This window comes from Podarcis vaucheri (genome assembly GCF_965113315.1).
Source record: "Podarcis vaucheri genome assembly, chromosome: 6".
Classification (NCBI taxonomy): Eukaryota; Metazoa; Chordata; class Lepidosauria; order Squamata; family Lacertidae; genus Podarcis; species Podarcis vaucheri.
In genome coordinates this window covers 22,293,782-22,317,127 of record NC_138764.1, presented here as the reverse complement: position 1 = coordinate 22,317,127, position 23,346 = coordinate 22,293,782, and the positions used below count along the sequence as shown (strand labels likewise).

Here is a 23,346-nt window from a genome sequence, read left to right as displayed (position 1 = left end):
AACATACACAGGATTGCAGTTCATACTGATTAGAGAGACTGTTGCCCTAACTACTTGTATGCTGCTCAGAGGGGAGCCCAAAGGATGCAAATTTCAAAGTGGCAATTTGCATCTTGTTTTCTTTAAGCTTAAATGCTAGTGCATGCTATCTAGAACCAGAAAACACACACCACAGGCAATTTAGAAATGTATATAATTATGATTTACTTTCTATACCATTTTTGATTATTGCATTTATGTTAATATCTCCTTGTCAAGAATTCAGAACTCAGTTGTTTAGTAGATGTATTCATAGCTTGGGTGCTCAAGAGAGGCTTTGCCAGACAATTTGGGATTCACTGCTGTGCAATATGGTTTGACTGGCTAGCCAGAAGGTTCCCTATGGCAAGAGTCCTTTATAAGGCTGTTAAATCACTCACAAAAAATATAGATTTCTAAGACTACGCATTCATAAATAATAGTTCTGGAAAATGCATGTTCTCTAAGATGAGGGATTGAGGACGGTTTTAGGATGGCTATATTTCAAAACAGGCCAGGGGTTCTCGCCCCGTTAAAATTCTTAAGAAAGATCAAAGTTTTATATGTGCAGCAACTGCCATCACGGTGTGCCTGATGCCCATGACAACCATAGCAGTAGCTTTGCTAGCTCTTGAAATAAAAGATAGAAATCTGTTCCTGGGGTTGGCCTCAGAAGTGAAGTCCAGAGTGGGCTGAGAAGTGGTGCTGGGGTTAAACAGCATAAAAATTCAATTAATGACAGCAAAAAAAACCCCAACAACCCTGAATGAATAAAAGCCCTATGAAAACATTGACTTGCATCCAAAGAAACACAAGGAGAATGGCGAGCTTGCACAATGGGCCTTCCTTACCTCATGCTTTTGCTGCAATGACACTCCTGAAGCTAGAAACTTTTCAAAGGGCTGCCATTTGCAGTTAGACTCATGGGGGCTTGTAAACCACTTAATCTCCATCTTAAAATATTGGAGGTGGAGCATGAGCTCAAATTTTGGCAGGGCCAAACTCTGACCACTGCATCCAGCTTGAAGTGGGGTCGCTTCCGAATCTGCTCAATTCAATACCACCAGTTCTAATACTCAGCCCCATACTTCACACATTCCACCCATACAATCTGTCCACATTCTTGTGCCTGTGGCAGAGAGAACATAGCTCCGTGGTATATAGGGAGGTGGGGGAGAAATGCAATTCATTTTGAATGTATCTGAAAGAAAACACAAACAGCCTTTAATATTTTCACTCCTCTGAATTTTGCAATACAGTTTGCCAGCCAAGTAATTTGTATTAAAAAATAGATAAGTGGTCTGGGAAATATATAAGTGGGGTGTGAAGGGGAAGAACTGGGGGTTAATGTGAAGAAAATGGAGGGGGTGACTTGGGTGAGCAGGGGCACAGGCCCTGGTATCTTGTAGTTTTAAAGAAATCTGTAGAATGAACACAGTAAAATTCCAGCATGTTTCCTTTAGGAAAGTGATCAGTTATCCTGTGCAACTCAAGTTATTTCCCATGACACACACCAGACAGATTTCAACCCATCTTTGCCAGAAATCACTGATGTTCACATTTATCTGTATTTTCACTAAGAGTGCAGCTGGGATGTAGCCACATTATAAGTAACTCAAACACAAAACAAGTGGATTTCTCTAGTTCCTACATATTATATTATTGTAATACATGGGGTATTATTGTAAAAACGTGGGGTGGTAGGAATGACTGGTAAGAAATACAGAGAGATGGCACACCTTCCAGTGCTTCTGTTTCTCTCTCGAAACATTTTGAGTTCTATCTTGAATTCATTTAAAGTAGCTAGTTCTTCCCTTACCACCTCTTTTCTGATGTATGAATTGTTCACAAAGGATAAAATTCTTCAAAATATAAATTACAGTCATACCTCAGAAGTCAAACAGAATCCATTCTGGAAGTCCATTCCAATTCTGAAACATTTGACTTCCAAAGCACAGCTTCTGATTGGCTGCAGGAACTTTCTGTAGCCAATCAGAAGCCATAGAAGCCACGTTGGATGTTCGGCTTCTGAAAGAATGTTGAAAAACTGGAATACTCTCGATTGTTCGGGAGCCATAATGTTTGACTCCCAAGGCGTTTGGGGAGCTGAGGTATGACTGTAACAGTAAAATATCATCAGGTATTTTATAAGTTCTAAGAAAAACTAATCTGTCTAAAACTGTGCCCCACAGATGTCAGCACTGTGCCCCTCAGAGGTTCACACCCTAGGCAGCTGTTTAGTTGGCCAAATGATAACACTGTTAGTATCTTGGCTCACAGTCAGAGGTACCTGGCCTCCCCCGAGGCAATTGAGCGAGATACTGTGTTTACCTTCCGTCTGCGACCCCCGGCAGGCTAGGTAAACAAACCCGGCGATTCTTCTCATTAGACGTGAGATAGAACACACCCTCTGCTTTCCTCTTCTCTCTCCCTCCCTGCATTCTCCCAGGGAGGGGAAATGAGACAGACAGGAGTCCTTTTTACATGATTTATTCCTGTCACTCAGCAGTACATAGAAAAGCGACTGCTCCCTTCAGACTCCATCAGAAGAGACACACTCCTCCCCTGTACTTCCAGCACAGGTCACATGACACTCTGAGCTAACATCCGGTGCTCAGTACAGAGAATAGGCTCCACCTTTTCTCCAACAGTACATCTACAAAACATAACATCCTGTTTTGCATTCCAGCCATCTGGAGCTGGCTTTTGCCTTGGTGCTTTTCCCCAACAAACACCACCCTGGTCAGGCAGGCCACTTCCCTGTCAGATGGGAGGGGAGCTCCACAGCACAGATGGAGCTGTTGGGGGAGGAGGAAAACTACGCACTGTCTTCAAGAAGGTGTGCCTCACTTCAGCCTAGGAACTCTTAGTGGGGTAGGGGACGCAGGTGGCGCTGTGGTCTAAATCACTGAGCCTCTTGGGCTTGCTGATCAGAAGGTCGGCAGTTCAAATCCCCACGACGGGGTGAGTTCCCATTGCTCTGTCCCAGCTCCTGCCAACCTAGCAGTTCACAAACATGGCAGTGCAAGTACATAAATAGGTAGTGGTGTGATGGGAACTGGTGTGCCGGAAGTGGTTTAGTCATGCTGACCACATGACCCAGAAAGCTGTCTGTGGACAAATGGCAGCTCCCTCGGCCTGAAAGTGAGATGAGCGCAGCAACCTCATAGTCCCCTTTGACTGGACTTAACCAGCCAGGGGTCCTTGACCTTTTTACCTTTACCTTAGTGAGGTAGGCATTCCCATGAATAGCTGATACAGCTTCTTGCCAGGGGCACTGATATAACTCCTTTTCAAGACCACAAGGTGGCCCTAGGTATGTCTCTGCCTAGAATCCTGACCGCTGGCCTTGTCCCCCAGCTATGTTTCCTTGCTGCATCCCAGGCAACCAAGGGCATCAGAACTAATCCCATCTCTTCTCTTGTGCTGAGTTTACACTGCCAGTCTTCTAGAGTAAACCTTGGCTTCTTTCCTTACAAGAAAGGACATCCATTGTTGTTCTTGGGTAGCAGCCAGGACAGACTGTAGGAGACTTACAGTTAATCCTAATTTGCTTAGTACCTGCAGTGGTGTGGTAGCTATTGGAACCATAGGCACTCCCAGGGTATACTCTGGGTAACATCTATAGCAAAAGAGGTTAGGGTGGATCTGTGTACTACACTAATGGTGCCTGTCAATAAATGGCAAGTTTTTTTTAATAAAGTATTTTTATTAAACAATTTCAACATAACAAGATATCAAACCACATAATCAATCACATTATTTTCCCCTCCCCCCCAAGGACTTCCCTCAGTTCCTCTCTGATTTCTTTGCACATTTTGTTCTCTGCATATTATAAAATTCTACATATCCTTGCTTTATCTATCATGTGTTCAACTAATATATTTGTGGATGCTTATTCAAAACCTGCCAAGGAGTCCAGATCATTTTGTTGTCTTTTTAAGTAATTTGTAAAAAGTTCCCATTCTTCCTTGAAGTCACTGTTGTCCTTTTCATGCAGTTTATATGTCAATTTGGCCAATTCCGCATAACTCATCACTTTTTCATGCCACTGTTCTTTCGTTGGGATTTCCTCATTCTTCCATCCTTGTGCTAACAAGACTCTTGCTGCTGCTGTAGCATACATGAATAAGTTCTTTATTTTTCTTGGAAGGTCTTGTCCTACAATCCCTAACAAAAATGCTTCTGGTTGTTTTTTTTTGCAAATGTCAATTTAAACATTTTTTTCAATTCATTATATAAAGGTAAAGGTAAAGGTACCCCTGCCCGAACGGGCCAGTCTTGACAGACTCTGGGGTTTGTGCGCCCATCTCACATCTATAGGCCGGGGGCCAGCGCTGTCCGGAGACACTTCCGGGTCACGTGGCCAGCGTGACAAAGCTGCATCTGGCGAGCCAGCGCAGCACACGGAACGCCGTTTACCTTCCCGCTGGTAAGCGGTACCTATTTATCTACTTGCCCCCGGGGGTGCTTTCGAACTGCTAGGTTGGCAGGCGCTGGGACCGAGCAGTGGGAGCGCACCCCGCCGCGGGGATTCGAACTGCCGACCTTTCGATCGGCAAGCCCTAGGCGCTGAGGCTTTAACCCACAGCGCCACCCGCGTCCCTAATTCATTATATATCATTGCCTAATTTTTTTAAACTTCTCTGCATTCCCATCACATATGATAAAAAGTCCCTTCTTTTTCTTTACATTTCCAACTTGTGTTTGACCTGGTTTTATACATTTTTGCTATCTGTACTGGTGTTATATACCATCTATACATCATTTTCATATAATTCAAATTCAAATAAATGGCAAGTTGATGGATAGGCCGTAACCCTGTGGTCCTTGTGAACAGAACAGAACACCACACCACACAGAGACAGACATTAATTCCTGGGAACAGTGTGGGAGCACCCATAAGTTTGCCACAGCTGGTAAAATGTATAATAAAATCATATAAATCACTAGTATTTCCTAGAGATGTGTTGTTTATTTCCCTTTTGAGATCATCTACAAGACAACTGATAAAAGACCACAAAAGTTTATTTTCCTCTGGAGAGCATATACAAGACAACTGGGATTGGAATGCTGATCAACATTCAGAAGTATTATACAGCAGAACTCTGATTATGTGAATTGTGGGTGTCTGATGCATCTTATCTGAATTTCTCAAACGTCTTCCCACAATGTATGATATCTGTGTATCCCGTTGTGAATTGCAGTATTTTTCAAACTGCGCTTCTGATTATCTAAACCTTTAAGCAGCAGCAGCAGCGATACTATAAATCATATCCACCCACTCCCCATGGCTTTGGGGTAAAGCAGATTGCACTGTATATAGGAACAGTGACTTGCCTGACCCATATTTCTTAAAATATACCTCGGAGCACACAGATGGACTTCCCCTTCAATATGTGCAACATCTGTAAGAAGTTGTCTCAAATCAAAAGTTGTTACTGGCCCAAAGTGTCTATCCCCTGTCTATCCTTCATTCAGACAAGCAAGAGATACTATAGAGGGGCAAAAATATGCAAGGTTCAAAGCAAATCTAGTGAGGGAGAAGAGGAATGGCCTGGGAAGAATTTCAAGGCCCAGATATAGAGACTTAGATGTCTATATTTTGCCCTGTGGCCCGAGATTCCCCAGTCTACTGCATCTCTGTTAAGAATTATGATAGACTGAATTCCCCTCACAATTCTTACCTGTTCTATCTTGTTGTTATCTACTTCGTTATTTATGTTTATTTGTGAATTTAACTATGCAGATTTGTTTCTTCAATTATGCTACTGGATGAAGTATGGAGACACACATAAATTGTTTTAATATTGTGGCTCATCTGATATTTCCACACCAGGACAGAGGAGAGGAGTAAATATTTGAAACTGTTGTAATTTGAAAGAAGGAGCAAGAGCAAAAGTTTGAAAAAAGGAATGCTACATTAAACCACTCGTATTCTGTGCTGATGGTATATAGCGATGCATTAAATTATTGGAGCAGCCCAGCTACCAAAAGAAGAAAGTTCAGTTTAATAAAAAGGAAAGTAATTCAGATTCTGTGCACAAGATAGACAATCTCTTACTTCAGTTCCCCAAAATTGTTTATTGAATTGTTGCTTCACTGGAGCTGCAAGATCCAATGTGGACTGACATATCTGTGACAGAATGCGCCTGTATGGAAGGAAGCTTTGTGCTAAATGACAACTCACATACTCATGACAACCAACCGAGTACAAAGCTGAGTGAAATGTTTTAATAGCATTTCCCCATGAACTTTCCTGTTTCCTTAGAACTTGTTTGTGATTTCCCATTTCTTTTTACACTGCACTGGATCTATGGTCATGGTGGTGATCATAGTATGAGGTCCACTTCACACATGGCCACTCATGTAGAAAAGGAGATGCCTGCAGACAGCAGGCGGAAATTCTCTTCTGCTCACCACCGGACTTCATGGATGTGTCTGCTGATGTTGCGTGTCCCAATCCATGACCATTACTCACAGGAAACACATGAACCCGAACAGATTTCTACATAACTGTACACAGCTGGCAGAAACAACAGAGCTACTTTTGACATCCCAAGTGGGATTTTTTAATCTGTCCGCCTTTAAACTCCAGATATCCCATCCCACTGCTTTTGAAAGTCTCTTCAGATTCAGAAACAATTTTCTGTGTGGCATTTTGACAATATGCCATTTCTTATTGTTTAAGGAACATTAGCACAAGATCTCTTGGGTCCATGAAGTAAGCTCTCTGTGTTTTTGGATCCTAGCCATTACATACTTCACTTTGAGGGGTAAAAATCACACCTGTTTTGCACACAGCAAAATTTATATCCATGTAATTTTCATACATTACAGTGGACATGGATATCTTTATCTATCTATGGATACACTATATGTTTTGGAAAGTGGTTTGTCTGCTAATCCATTTGCCTGTTTGTCTGTTCTCTGTTGGTTTGGATGCCTCTCAACATATCATTACCAAACTCAGCTCAAAGGTTCATGAGTTGGAGGGTGGGGTGGTCTTTGTTGACCCTGGGATGCTGGGTGTATTTAAAATCAAGATGGTGGGCTGAAATGTGACTTTGCATGGCTTCACCCAGTTTTGGGGCTTCACCCAAACTGTGCCAGCTTGGATGCCACTGAAGATATCATTGTCACCCCATTTGGCGGGACTTCACCAAATTTGGCATCCAGATTCCAACCTGTTTTGATTTAGAAGCTTCTAAAGACACCATTGTCTAACTCAACAGGAGTGTTCCCAAGAGGAATTGGTGTTTGTCTACATTGGTACCTGGTACCATTTTGAATCAAGATGGTGGACAGAAACGTGACCTTGGTAACTTTTCTTATATGGAATTGCTGTGGCCAGAATGACTATAGCAAAAAATTGGAAGGGAGAAAAAAACTCCCTCAATAAGAGAATGGCAAGTAAGATTTTGTGAATATATAGAATCAGCAAGACTTACAGCAGTGATAAGAGGCCAATCAGACCAAAAACTGATAGAAGAGTGGACTTGCATGAAGGAATACATCAAAAAACATTGTTCTGGTATTAATATATTGATATGCAATGAATGAAACTTATAGAGTAAAAACTTAAGAAGAAATGGGTATAAGATGAGATAGTCAAAAATAATATTGATAACACAGTGAAAAGAAGAAAAGAAACAAAGGATGCCACATATAGGTGGAGAGAAGTCAAGATTTATGTCTGTGTGTTTATTTTGTATGTTTGTTTTCTTTTTTGTAATCTAAGTTGAGAGGTGTATGTATCTATGTAGAATGTTTGTTTAGTGTTCTGGTTTGTGTTTGTAAGTATTGCATTTCTCAATAAAAGTTTAAAAAGGGGGGAAGGGGGGAGAAACGTGACCTTGGTGTGCCTTCACCCAGTTTGGTGCCATAGGTCCAAACTGCCTATTTGGATTACTCTTAATATATTATTGCCCAAGTTTTGGCATGAAGGTTTGCAACTGTGTTCATTCCTCTCAATATATCGTCTCTGAACTCAACACAAGGGTTCCTGAGGTGGAGATCTTTCTCAATATTTGAATGCCAGGTGCTTTTTTGAGTCCAGTTAGTGGACCAAAATGTGTCTTTGGCATGACTTTATTCAATTTGGCATGGCCCAAAACTCATAAATCACACTACCCATTGAAAATCACAACATTTTTCCGTTTCCCCAAATTCCTTGGCAGTGCTGGGCACTTTCTGCTATACCTCTCTGTTTTCCATGTAGGAAAAATGAAACATCCCCCAAGAACACTAACTGTACATCAATACAAGCCGAAGCCCTATTTCATCAGCAGTCAGAATAAAGATAGCACAGGTGCAAAATGGAGATCACCTTCGCAACTGATTGGGAATGACACTTCCTTCTGGCACACATAATATTCTTCCTGATTCCTCTGGCCATCTGACAGAATGGCCTGTAATGCTAGATTTTTGCACAGGGAAAAGCCACAGAGGCAAACATATTGTGTGAGTTATTACGGACATTTCACTCCATGACAGAATGCTGAAATGCAAAATTACTCTATGCTGCATTGTGCATCTTGGGATGCTACTGCATGCATTACAAATTAATACAGGATGCTGGATATTCAAAAATGCATGTGAGAAGCCATCCCTACTGTCTAGGGTATTGATGGAAAGGAAATAATATTCACCGTGAATGACATCCATTGCTTGATTCCAGCCAAGTAACACTTTGCCCCATTTAAATTCTAGTGTATGCAGTATTCTGAGCATGGTGTATATATATATATATTACTTTGCTCTGTACATTAGGTATGGAACTTGAGATATTACAAATGAATTCTGAACAATTCTCCCCCAATTTTAAAAATTCTAGCCATGTTCCAGTTCAGGTTGGTGTACTTGGGGTCTGTCTCATTGTGTGCTCAAACTGTGCTGTGTTGGACCGCTGTATCATTTCCTGAAGGCCACCCAATATTATGTTTCAGGAATTTGAACTCATATATTTCTGGGAATGCACGATATTGATTCTCCTTTGAGTTTGTCACAGGAGAGAGGGAGGGAAGGTTTAGCGGGCTCATTTAGCCTGTTTTTTCTCCTTGCTTCCATGAGTTCAAATGTTTGTGTGTGCGATCTGAGTGTTGCTCACTCCAGATCATATATCTGAAACTGGTTAGCTTTTGAAGCAATGACAACATAAGAAGATTCCTGCTGGAATCTGGCTAAGGAACCTTCTGGTGCAGTATCCCACATCAGCTATGGAGAGCCAGATGCCTTCTAAAAAGTATATACAGTATGAAGATAGAAGCCCTTCCCTGTAGCTTGTTTTCAATATCTGACGTTCAGAAATATACAACATTTGAAATTTGAAGTATCTTGGTGTTATGTACTGCGTTGAATAGGATCCAAAATGCATCAGACTGATTGGCCCTAGAACAATAGGATTCAGAATCCAGCAGTCTGGTTGATGCACAGGAGCCACCCAATCCAGCTCCAGGTGGAAGGGAATCCGCAACCTGATTGGCCTACAGGAGAATCCCGGAATTAGCCAATCATGTGGGGCCCATTGTGTAAATAATGTATATAAAGAAGACATTCTGGAGGAACTTCCATTCCTCCTCACTGCTATGAGCTGAATAAAGAGCATGAAATCCACTCTCAACTCCGAGTATATTTCACTTGGCATAGCTCACAGATGCTGAAGAGTGGGACCTGCAGCAAAATGTTGCATTGTTGAGCATTCCTCTTCAGGGTGAGTTTTCTATGCACCCCCTTTTATTGCTACTTCAATGAGTCTTGAGGTTCACTCCCCCCCATATCCCTGTTGTGTGTGGATGGTGCTGTTTTGATTTCATAAGATTCAGCACCTTTTTCAAGAGCTCCACTCAAGTGCTTACATAAATCTCTGTAGCCTCACTTCCATTGTCACTCCCCCTGCCCCCTGCAAGTGAAAGCTTGCTTACCGCAGGGGAAGAGAGCAATAGGTATGGCTGCCCCACTTAAAATAACTGTTACTTTCATTGACATTTGGAAGGAATTGGGCCTTCCTATATGGACTGTTGTGTTTTGTATGGGAATGCATATATTTTTCTGTCTGTTTCCTGGGGATTGTAGGTGTAGCTTGCTGGGAAGAAGCAGCGATGTAAAGGGCTTTTTTAAAAGGCAGCTACTCTGGAAGTGGGCAGATCAAGGTGGATCTCAGCTTAATAAGGAAAGGCTTTTCTACACTTGGGAGAGAAAGGCAGAAAAGGAGGACTGCGTGAGAAGAACAAAGGAGCTTGCATAACAATCTATCTTGAGAGAAGGCACTGAGAGATGGTGCAGAGGATTGCATTTATTCCTTGTTTGTTCTTCTGCTCTGTTGGGGAATCTGCTGGTTTTCTGCAACTTTTTGCATACAGTATTTTTTCTCTTAAAACTCGGAATCTTGAACAGCATGTTTCATAAATCTTTGTGGTCTCCTTTTAATATAAAGGCCCTCCAGCCTGGAAGCCATAACCTCTGCTACTTGGAGAGGTTTCAGCAAGACCCCCCAGGGAAGCATTTAGGCCATTTGATAGGGAGAAGACTGGTAGAGATAATTCCCCCCCTTTATCTGGTGGCAATGAGTTCTTAAAGTGGGAACGGGAAGGTGCAAGCAGAAGGGAATACACTGCTGTGACCCGGATCTCTCTTCCACAGGCAACACCAGACCCAGGGTGGCTGGGAAGTGGCTGTCACAGACATCGATGAAATGTATGTCTTTTTATTTTTTCATTACAAGCCATTATTCTTTATAGTGGGACGGGGTGGAATACTCAAAGCCCGTTGCTTGGTGAATCCATCTCCTACATTCACCTTGTACGTTTCCTGTCTTTAATGTCACTGTTTGTTTTTAGAATTATTTCCAGGACATTTCATGTTATCCTAGATTCCACAGACAGCCAGAAGAAAGAGAAATTTGGAGTCATGGCCTGAAACAGAATCTCATCACATTTTGGAATGCTGTATGTGGTACAGACAGACAGACAGACATTTGCTTATGGAAAAAAATAATGCATGCAATGGTTTTCTTATGGTTTTCAGTAGCATTGGAATATATCTCCTCTTAGAAATGGTTACAGGGGCAGCTGAATTGCACCATAGGTGGAATTTGATGGCAGATAAATAATTCAGTGCGCAGTCCTACTGCTGTGTCACACAGGGAAATAACTCATCCATGCACATGAGCAAAATGCGTCTTTGCCATAACCGCCTCTCCGTTCTGTGGGAAGAAGAGATAGCAACGATGGAGCTTGAGACTCAACATAACAAAGGCAGATGTGGTCCGGCTTTTTAAAGGGAGGGCAGTTGTGGAAAAAGGGGAGCCTGGTGGTTTCGTGGGGATGATCATTAGGCAAGGAGCTGCACATCTCCTTTCTATGTAGTAGGAAAAATACTTGGAGAGTGTGCATGTGGAAAGCATACTTTCAGTACTGTGTAAGGGTAAGCGCTTTCTGTACAGACAATGCAGCCCAGTTTTGTTTGTTCTGAGCTGGCAACAGCTCTCCATCAAGAGCTGGACCAAAGTTTCACTCATTTTGAGGCTTGAGTTTCAGGTCAAAACAGTTGCCTTAAGTATTATTTTTGAAGGGTGTCAGGACCTAATATTGAGAACAACTACTTTTTGTTGTTGTTCGTGGCCATGTTCCCCCCCCATTCTGTAGCTGTTTTAGCACCATTATGTCTTTTATTTACTGAGTTGGAAGAAAACGTTGGCTTTCATTTCAGTGAGTAAAGAATTTTGCTGTCCTTTGAGACAATGTTCCTTCAAAAGTCATCGCCCAAAGATGAGGGGACTGTTTTCTGAAAGTACTCCAACTCAGCCCTAGGCCTTGATATCTGTGAGAGCTTTATGTATTGTATTGTATATTGTATTGTATTGTCCTGTCCTGTCCTATATTGTATTGTATTGTACCTTGGGTTACATACGCTTCAGGTTACATATGCTTCAGGTTACAGACTCTGCTAACCCAGAAATAGTCTTCAGGTTAAGAACTTTGCTTCAGGATGAGAACAGAAATTGTGCTCCGGCGGCGCAGCGGCAGCAGGAGGCCCCATTAGCTAAAGTGGTGCTTCAGGTTAAGAACAGTTTCAGGTTAAGAAGGGACCTCTGGAACGAATTAAGTACTTAACCCGAGGTACCACTGTATTGTATTTATTGTATTGTATTGTATTGTATTGTACTGTACTGTACTGTATTGTATTGTATTGTATTGTATTGTATTGTATTGTATTGTACTGTATTGTACTGTACTGTACTGTACTGTATTGTATTGTATTGTATTGTATTGTATTGTATTGTATTGTATCACATTACATTGCTTTGTATTTTTACACCACCTTTTTATCCAAAGATCTCAAAGTGGCATAGATAGTTCTTCCCCTCCTCATTTAATCCCCACAACAACCCTGTGAGGTAAATTAGGCTGAGAGGCAATGATTGGCCTTAGGTCACCCAAGGAGCTTCATGGCCAAGTGGAGATTTGAACCCTGGTCTTCTAGATCCTAGTTGGACACTCTAATTTCTACACCACACTGCTTCTCTCTTGTAGTGGCACGGGTGGTGCTGTGGTCTAAACCACTGAGCCTCTTGGGCTTGGCAATCAGAAGGTCGGTGGTTCGAATCCCCACAATGCGGTGAGCTCCCATCACTTTGTCCCAGCTCCTGCCAACCTAGCAGTTCATGCAAGTAGATAAATAGGTGCCGCTGCAGCAGGAAGGTAAACAGCATTTCCATGCGCTCTGGTTTCTGTCACAGTGTTCCATTGCACCAGAAGCAGTTTAGTCCTGCTGGCCACATGACCCAGAAAGCTGTCTGTGGACAAACACTGGCTCCCTCAGCCTGAAAGTGAGATGAGCACCGCAACCCCATAGTTGCCTTTGACTGGACTTAACCGTCCATGGGTCCTTGTGCTCTCATGCAATCTATCGTTTTTAAATTGAAAACTTAGACTGATACCTCCTACTTGCACACATTGGCTCTAACACTGATCTTTGGCCCCTTCCGTATCAAGAAAGTGATGTTTTGTATATCGCCATTCATGAATATCCACATGCAGATAAAGCTAGGTATAATTACATTTCCTCCCCACATAACATAATTTTTACAAATACATTCATGGGTATATGTCTGAATATACATGTGGAATTCAGGAAGAAAATCGGGGCGCACAAGAAATGCTGGAAAAGGTTGGTTTGGGCTTTTGTTTTCTTTTTGGCTGTCATAGAAGGCACAAGGACATAGCTTGATTCTATTTTTCCTCCAAGCAAGTGATTTGTTTCTTATGCCTTCAAGGAGGCAGAGTGTTCTTCCTCTCCTTTGAGCTAGCTGAAGAACTTGTGGCTGTTCAAGGTAGCAACAGTCGCTTTGAAACTGGGACACTGTATAGTGCAAATGCTCCCCAGAGGGATTTGAACCTTGAAGAAATCTAGATGCGCCTTCAGACAGCAGTGGCCTTTTATGTCATTGAAGCACACAGCTGATTGATGCCACCTGGCCTATCCACATCTTTTAGCACAATGTTCTTCAGAGAGTAACCTTCAGGTGTCACCCATATAGCAGAAAAGAGAAAGAAAGATAACTGAGTCGCCATCAATGCACCCCCCTAAAGCATGCTAGAGTAATAAAATCATGCAGAATTGGCCCTGTAAAATAAATAAAAGCAATAATACTTAAGCACGAGATATATTGCATTGCCACATTTATCAAAAGCCCACACAAGAAATGTAAAATCATTAACATAACTAATATTGCCTAAAGACTGAGGGAAGCAAGGAGGAGTGAGCATGAATCAGACATTTTGGTGCCTTATCTTCTTCAAGCAGGAAAGTAATTTTAGAAGGTTTCAGCAAAACATTTGAAATTTTCAGTCATTTAACATTCTTCAGACTATTAAACATTAGGGAAAAAAACAATTAACCGCAGCAGAAAAGGGGAAAATGAAACCAAGTGAAATATGTACCAGCTGACTGGCTTCTCGCAAGTCTCAGTGCAAGGTTTCCATGGGAACCAAACTAGGACATCCATTTCCAAATAGACAAATACAGTGGTACCTCGGGTTACGGACACTTCAGGTTACGCGTTTTGGGGTTGTGCACCACGCCATACTCAGAGGTTACTTCTGGGTTTTGGTGCTCGCGCATGCACAGAAGTGCTAAATCGCGCTTTGCGCATGCACAGAAGCACCAAATCACAACCCGCGTGTGCGCAGACACAATGCTGCAGGTTGCGAATGCTGTGGGTTGCGAACGTGCCTCCCACATGGATCACGTTTGCAACCTGAGGTTCCACTGTAAGTAACCCGGTCCTACAAGGACCTCTATGGAGATGTATTCTTTAAACTTGAACAACTCCCTAAACTTCAGCAATGAGCCTATTGTGGCCTACAATTACCAACAGAATTTTAAAAGGAAAGCTAGATTTTAAAGCAACCACATTCTGCTGGAACATTTATATATCCACCTTGTTTAGTCTTGTGCTGATTTCATTAATGGATCTCAGACTAGGACCCCACCTATACTATGGATTTAAAGTATCATTATACAACTTTAAACAGTCCTGGCTTTTCCCAAAGAATACTGGGAACTGTAGTTTGTTAAGGGTTCTGAGAGTTGTTTGATGACCATCACAGAACTACAGTTCTGATTGGGTGGTTTAGCACTTAATCCCCTTCCCAGGGAACTCTGGGAATTGTAGTTCTGTTTGAGGGAATAGGAGGTCTCCTAAGAACTCTCAGCACCCTTAACAAACTACTGTTCCCTGGATTCTTTGGGGGAAAACAAGTGGTATGATGCTGCTCTAAATGTGTAGTACGGATAGGGCCTTGGTATTGCAAGATTATATAAACAAAATACCAGCAACAATAAAGGAATATCACCCATTCCAATTGCAGGTGATAATTACAAACAACCAGGATGCCATCATAAATACTATGTAAAAATGACATGTGAATAGAAAAGTCACATTTCCACTTCCCGTCCTCTGTCGTCCCCATTCTCCTTGTGCCCTCAATCTTTCCCAACATCAGGGTCTTTTCCAGGGAGTCTTCTCTTCTCATGAGGTGGCCAAAGTATTGGAGCCTCAGCTTCACGACCTGTCCTTTCAGTGAGCACTCAGGGCTGATTTCCTTCAGAATGGATAGGTTTGATCTTCTTGCAGTCCATGGGACTCTCAAGAGTCTCCTCCAACACCATAATTCAAAAGCATCAATTCTTTGGCGAACAGCCTTCTTTATGGTCCAGCTCTCACTTCCCTACATCACTACTGGGAAAACCATAGATTTAACTATACGGACCTTTGTCGACAAGGTGATGTCTCTGCTTTTTAAGATGCTGTCTAGGTTTGTCATTGCTTTTCTCCCAGTTATTATTATTATTATTATTATTATTATTATTATTATTTAAATTTAAATACTGTCCCATAGCCACAGGTCTCACCCACACCATGTGGCTATGCCATGCAAGCAACTCCCATCTTGAGAACACAGTAGCTTCACCTCCATAGATGTGGGAACAAGATGGCTTTGAGTTTACACTTCAGATCTTAGTGCTATAGCTCACACCTCTTGTCTAATAAATACCCACAGGTTGAGAAGAGTAAGGCAGACAAACTCAGCTTCCAGACTCCAAATATCTCAAGTTCTGCCCTCCCACACACTGCTCATAATTTTTAATACTTTAACTATTATTTATTGTCAGTATAGTTAACAGGGACCATTTATTGGTTTATCAGAAGCTGACTTTTTCTTTCATATGAGCCTAAACATTGTGGAATTCAGTGTATTGTGTTCATATTGGAAAATTAATATAGAAATCAAATATAAGCAGAAAATGTGGCCCTCTTGATAAACCAGTGTGGTGTAGTGGTTAAGAGCGGTAGCAACGTAATCTGGGAAACCGGGTTCGTGTCTCCGCTCCTCCACATGCAGCTGCTGGGTGACCTTGGGCCAGTCACACTTCTGTGAAGTCTCTCAGCCCCACTCACCTCACAGAGTGTTTGTTGTGGGGGAGGAAGGGAAAGGAGAATGTTAGCCGCTTTGAGACTCCTTAAAGGGAGTGAAAGGCGGGATATCAAATCCAAACTCTTCTCCTCTTCTTCTAATAAGATGGCAGAATGTACCAAACCAAAGAGCAAGCCAGATGCTGCTATCAGCACCATTAGGTAGATGGCGGCTCATTGCAGATTTTTGGAGCTCCCTAAGAAAGTGCAGGCGATATGACAGTCTCCCTCACAAGAACGGTCTTCCTCGGAAGGTTGTAGACTCTCCTTCCTTGGAGGTTTTAAAGCAGGGATTGGATGGTCATCTGTCATGGATGCTTTAGCTGAGATTCCTGCATTGCAGGGGGTTGGACTACAGTAGACGACTCTTGGGTCCCTTCCAGCTCTAAGATTCTATGATACTATGAAATCTGAATTAATGACAGTCATCCACCAGTTTCATATTCAGTGTATTCAGTTTCATATTCAGTGTGGTGTCGTGGTTAAGAGCAATAGACTCGTAATCTGGGGAACCGGGTTCGCGTCTCCGCTCCTCCACATGCAACTGCTGGGTGACCTTGGGCCTGTCACAATTCTCTGAAGTCTCTCAGCCCCACTCACCTCATAGAGTTTTGTTGTGGGGGAGGAAGGGAAAGGAGAATGTTAGCCACGTTGAGACTCCTTTGGGTAGTGAGAAAGGGGGATATCGAATCCAAACTCTTCTTCTTCTATTGCTTCCCATCCCAACCCCTTGATTACTATATATAAATAATACATCAAAGTAGACAAATAATAACTTTAAAAAGGATCAATAAATGTGTCACCCATTGTCTATAAACCTTTCTCATAATCACATGTCATATTTTCTTTTGTGAATGAAATACAATGGTTTCAACCAGTTTCTAATAGCCAATAATCAAATGTAGAGCTTGGGGTACAATTAAACAAGGCTTAGATCAACTCCCCAGATATTCAGTGTCCAGGGTTTTAATGCCTGGCACCCAGAAACGCATAACATTTCACTGCCTTGCAACCTAAGGAAAGCTGTTTATTGGCAGAAGACACTGGGCAGACACTGAAAGAAACAGGGGGATGAGGAGGTCTAAGGGTGAAGCCCTGCTCCTGTCCATCATAATACTGGACAGATTACTACAGGGTGTCGAGAGGGGTTAATTTTAACTATTAAGTAAGAAACAGCAGCTGTGGTCTAGGCCAGAAGTGTTTTCCCTTGGTGACCCCTCCATGTTGAAAAGTGTGTGTGTTTGCAAGGTGTTTCCTGTCCTGTCCAAAAATGCACCGTGCTGGATGAAGCCAGCTCTAGTTATTTTCTAAATAAAATGAATAAAACTGCTTAACCCACTGAAAGATATATTTGAAAAATGAATGTCAAGGGGAACAATGCCCATAGTTAAGCACACATCCCATAGTTAAGTAACACATCCCTCTGCTGAGTGACTTGGCTGAGGACTTTGGGAAGAGCAACCATTTGAGGATAGCTAGTGAGGGAGATGGTGACAGCAGTCACAAAATTAAAAGACGCCTGCTTCTTGGGAGAAAAGCAATGACAAACCTAGACAGCATCTTAAAAAGCAGAGACATCACCTTGCCAACAAAGGCCCATATAGTTAAAGCTATGGTGAAAAGTGAGAGCTGGACCATAAAGAAGGCTGATCGCCGAAGAATCGATGCTTTTGAATTATGGTGCTGGAGGAGACTCTTGAGAGTCCATGGACAGCAAGAAGATCAAACCTCTCCATTCTGAAGGAAATCAGCCCTGAGTGCTCACTGGAAGGACAGATCCTGAAGCTGAGGCTCCAATACTTTGGCCACCTCATGAGAAGAGAAGACTGCCTGGAAAAGACCATGATGCTGGGAAAGATGGAGGGCACAAGGAGAAGGTGACGACAGAGGACGAGATGGTTGGACAGTGTTCTTGAAGCTACCATCATGAGTTTGACCAAACTGTGGGAGGCACTGGAAGACAGGAGTGCCAGGCGTGCTCTGGTCCATGGGGTCACGAAGAGTCGGATATGACTAAACAACAACAACAGTGAGGGAGAGAAAATTGGTGGAAAATTGGAGATGTTCCGTGAGGGATTGAAGAGACTCAATCCCTCAAGTCAATCGTCTCAAGTGTAAGTAGGATTTCTAATTATTTCTGCATTCTGCTTCTTTCACTATCCCTCAAGATTTAGAAACATAGGGTAGGTTTAGCTGCCAGGTGCCCCAAATTCAGCACAGAGATATAATCAATGAAGTATCTAGAACCCATTTCCGTATTATTTTCCTTCTTCTTCCCTAGGCTCCGAAGGATCTGTGGGCTGCTGGTCTCCTGCTGTCGCAAGCTGAAGATCCACCACCTGGCCTGGGATGAGGAGGTGGATGTCATAAACAATGACAAGCTGGAGAAGGTGGAAATAAGAAGGATATTCATAAGACCATGCAACCAGGAAGCGGATGCCACCGATACCGACATGGAGTGCTGATCTTTGTTCATCAAGAACAGGGAGGCCAGAGAGAATTTGGATCCCTGGGGGGGGGGGCAGCTCCCTGATTCAAGAAGAGTTCAGGAATGGGGTGAGGAAAGGAGAAAGGTAGTATAATGTAAGCCACCTTGAGATTGTTGCAGAATGTTAATATTAAGAATTGTTGTGGGCATGGGAGGAAATCCCGGGTCTTGCTGCAGGAGTCTATGGTTTGGCTGCTTCCCTTGTGGATACTTTCCCCAAAATGGAAAGAAGAAGTCCTAGTGAAAGAAGAATGGATACCAAATCCTATGGAAGATGCAGAAATGGCGAAGCCTACCGGAAAAAACAAGAAATTAAGATAAATTGATTAATTCTGTTTGTAAAGTCTTTTAATAAAAGATAAGTTTAAGAAGGAAGCTGTCAAACTGGAACGTGTGCAGAGGAGGGTGACCAAGATGATCAAGGGTCTGGAAACTAAGCTTTACGATGAACACTTGAAGGATTTGGGTATGTTTAGCCTGGAAAAGAGGGGACTGAGAGGAGATCCGATAGCCACCTTCAAATATCTTAAGGGCTGTCACTTGGAAGAGGGGGGGATGCTTGTTTTATCCTGCTCTGGATGGTAGGACTCGAACAAATGGCTTCAAGTTGAAAGAAAGGAGATTCTAACTAGACATTCGTAAAAAAACTTTCTGACAGTAAGGGCTGTTTGGCACTCGAACAGAGTCCCATGAGAGGTGGTAGACTCTCCATCCTTGGAGGTTTTTAAGCAGAGGTTGGATGGACATCTGTCATGTATGCTTTAGCTGAGATCCCTGCATGTCAGGGGGTTGGACTAGATGACCCTTGGGCCCCTTCCAACTCAAAGATTCTTTGATTCTCAAAAACCAAAAGATATTGTACACCAGATCTGATAGTTAAGTGAGGAAGGATGAATTGAGTTAAGCTTACAAGAGTTGCCCTCTTTTTGCAGCATAATCAACCATCATTAAGCTGTGGATGTAAGCATTATGGGAGATAATATTTTATTATTATCCCCCAGCCCCCAAGTACAATAGGATGAGTTGCAAATGGTACAGATGTCTTACATCCATCTTAAAGACACTGGCAAAACTCTTTTGACATGTTACTCCTAATCAGAAGTAAAGTTTTTGAAATGTACCTTATTTTGCACTCTTTAAGACGCACCAGACCACAAGACGCACCTAGTTTTTGGAGGAGGAAAACTTTTTACTTTTTACTTTTTAGGAGGGAAAAAGTGAGTCTTATAGAGCAAAAAATATGGTACTTCATTTTTTTCTTTCTAGCATTATGGGCCTTCTATCATAAGACAAGGCACACCTTAACAATTATAAAATTATAAATAGTGCTATAATAATAATATTTCTTCTCACACAAAAATATAATTTCACTAAGATTATTCCACAAATGTCCTCCGCAACTATGATTCCAACCACTAAAGTAAACTAAAGTATCACATACTTTACATGGTGTTTCTCAGAGTATAAGTAAGATGCTAAAAATAAGTGGCTGGAAGTTATTAAACATTCTACATACTTGCTTTGTTTGTTTTGTTTTTGTACTACCCTTTCAGGCAGAGAAAGCTCGGCAAAGAAAAGCAAAAAGATAAATTGACATGGGCATGTTCTTTTTTCTCTGTAGGTTTTAGAGTTCATTAAAGTAGCATTTTAACAGTATGCTGCTGTATTTATACCTTTTTATGCCTCTTTGGTTCCCTTCTGTTGACACCAAGATAAATGGATCAGTGGAAATTGCAATCACCATTAACATTTTCATGGAAAAAAATGGTGCTGAAGTTGCAGTTAAGATGATTACTTGGAATTGATTTTGCCCTATTAAAAGACACTCTAATTACTGAGAAACAGGAAAAGCTGAAACACCCTTCATGCTAATAGCCCTGATTAGAATAGATTTGCAACAAGCTTTAACTACACAGATTAATAACTTGAACCATCATATATAAAAAAACCATTCCTGGAATTTCTGAAGTCACAGAACTCAAGCATGACTCAGGAATAGAACTCTATGTGAGCAGATGAAGAGGCTGGTTTCAACATGTTGAGTCAGGCTTGATTTTCATTGGCTTTGATTGGCTGCTATCTTGGGGCACATTTGGTGTGAAAGGCAGAGCTTGCTTGGCCTCCACTTTTCCTGGGCTTGGCTGTGCCTTGTGAGCCACTTTAAGAGGACTTTTTGTACAGAGCAGCAGCATAAAAGTTGCAGTATCACCACCGTCGTCAATGTAATCACAGATCACCCGGGTGCACCCAGGAGTCCTCCAAAATATGCACCCTTCCTCTGCCTGCAGGCGAAATGATGGGCATTCTGATAAATAAGTTGTTGCTTATTTTATCCATTCATACTATGCAGCCATGCTAGTCTCCAACTCCTCTCCCCTCTCCAGCATCATTTCCCCTCTATATCTTCTGTCACCTTGTGATGGCAGCCATTTTGCTCCCACAGTGCCCTGGGATGTCTGGGGAATGTTGAGGTCATAAAACATGTCAGCACATGCTGTCAGAAAAGATTGCTCCTCTTATTGCCACCACCCAAATTGACAAAGAAGAAAAGGCGTACCCTCCATTAATGAGGCAAGCAGTTCTCCTGGTCTTTTCTGTGCCAATGGCTTTTAGGAGGACAAATTCACCAAAGTAGGAATGTCAGAGACTTTAAATGAAAACAAAACTGGGAGTAGAAATTGCCAGAGTTAGCACGTCCAGAACAGAAATCAATCTGGGGAATATGATAAGTGTTCACTATTGCTATTTTCCGTCAACAGACAATGTGAAATTGATGATCCCCCAGCCAATTTGCAATTTGTTTCCTTTGGAATGAATGGTGTGAAATGACATGATTATAATGTAATTAAATATGTGAAATCTCATCATTGTGAACAGCAAGGCAAATAATGTGTTTTTTGCTTAAAGCTGGACTGCAGTGTAACAGAAACAGTGTTGAACTAGCTGAGGATAGGGTTGAATGAAAATCAATACCTTCTCACATTCTTACCACAAGGATCACTATAATGATATTTTGGCAAACCTTATTTCAGTCCTACTATGCTTGTCTGAGTAGTATATTCAGGCAGCAGACAGATGACCACCTTCATGATTAGTGTTAAGTTGTGGGCGAACATATCAGACGACACAGCGATTCTTCAAACAGCTCTTCTTTATTCTGAGGCCAGAACTGAACTGAGCTGAAGGGCTCAGTCAGCCTGCTTATATAGAGCTCCAGTACCTTGTTACTGTAACAACTTTCTAAAACTATCCAATCACTGAACGTCACTTTTGACCCTTCATTTGCATAACTATCTACAGTATCCCCCTGCTGGCCCAGGGTGAGAACTTCAGTACATAACAATTAGTGCCTTATGGGTGTTGATGATCATCACTGGGATCAGTCAAGACACTCCAGAATTTTTGCTTCCTTAAGGGTAGAGTTGTGAGCAGGAAAAATAAACCTTGAGATATTTCACTAATCTTAACCAAATCCTATGATTTTTGTTCAAAATGGCTTTGGATAGTTTACCTGAGCAGGATGTTCCAAATTCATTTGGAGTTTTGCTCAGGGAGTGTGCTGTGGCCCAGTGGCCCCAAGGCAAACTCCTTTCTTTTCTTCTGTTTGTCCCTGAGCAAGCAAACAAAAAAAAAAAAACACCTCTGAATAACTGCAAGGTTTACCATTTGCCTTTGTTTTCCCCAGTTGCACTCGTGAAAGCCTGAACATTTGTTTCTTTGCCTTCAGGCACGAGGAAAGTTGCTGTTTGTACCAGTTCTCAGGTACTGCCATAGAGCAGACAGTTTCTGAAAAGAAATACATTTCACAGAGCTGAGAGTGGCAGGCAGCACACATCTTTAAAATAGTGAATGTAAAGTTTCCCTTTGTGTGTCTGACCAAGCAAGGTTATGCAGGGTGACACCAGGCTCCCAATTTAGGGACAGGGACTCTGTTGACTCATTACCTTTGTAGTATGGAAGCCCTTGGTGCTGTAGAATGGGAGCCCCTAAAGTTGAGCTCTTTTCTCATGCTGCAAAGATAATGTGGGAAGCTTCAGGTCACAACCATACAGTTCCTTCAGTCATGGCTTGTGCACTTTAGGACCAGCAGGGTGAGAGGCAAGGAGATCAACAGTACCTGGAGCCAATGGAAGGCAAAGGCAGCTAAATTATAGTTATGTCCCCATCCATCTCTCTACAGAGTTCTACAAGAGCAACACTGAGACTAAGAAGGAGGAAGCTGAAATTACTTGGCTCTTGTAAGAATGTTTAAAGAACTAGGTAAAAAGGTAATGGTTATGAGAAGCTGGTAAAAATAAGATTTAAGTTTTAAGTGTTAAGGTTTTTTATAAGATAAGATGAAAACAGAGCAAGGTAATGTAATGACAGAATATTATGAATTATGGAAAGGATTTGCTGTGACAATTATTAATCAAGATACAAGAGATGGGAGGAGGAGGAGGTCATGGAAAGAAGGTAATGAAAGTGGAGAATTTGAAAATGATGGTTTTATTTTTTTTCCTGTTTTTGTCTTTTTTCTTTGTAATTTTAAAAATTCTTTTTTCAATAAATATCATGATAAAAAAAATAAGGAGGAGGAAGCTGACAGCCAGTACCACCTGCATGGCTGAACATAAGTAGGAAATCATTATCATTATTATTTATTGAGTTTATATATTGCCCTATACTGGGGGTCTCAGGGCAGTTCACAGAATAAAATCAAGATATAAAACCACAAAACGCATAATAAAAATAAAAACAGCAACCAAATATCCCCCTCCCAAAAAACAAACAAACACATTTTAAAAGGGCATAGGATGTAAATCAGATCAACCAAAGGCCTGGTTAAACAGGAACGTTTTTGCCTGGCGCCTAAAGGTGT

At 41.8% G+C, this 23,346-nt stretch overlaps 1 long non-coding RNA gene across 2 annotated transcripts in view; it reads right to left on the bottom strand.

Moving 5' to 3' along the window:
- The window catches only part of LOC309533934, a 66,588-nt gene that overhangs the window by 12,092 nt on the left and 31,150 nt on the right, over positions 1 to 23,346 (bottom strand). The window contains exon 3 of one of the 2 annotated variants that reach the window (XR_014220546.1): positions 10,712 to 11,221. The exons of the other annotated variant lie outside the window; for it this stretch is intronic. This is a non-coding gene — a long non-coding RNA (uncharacterized lncRNA). Of the gene's footprint in view, positions 1 to 10,711; positions 11,222 to 23,346 lie in introns of those variants that run through there. 2 annotated transcript variants of the gene reach the window in all.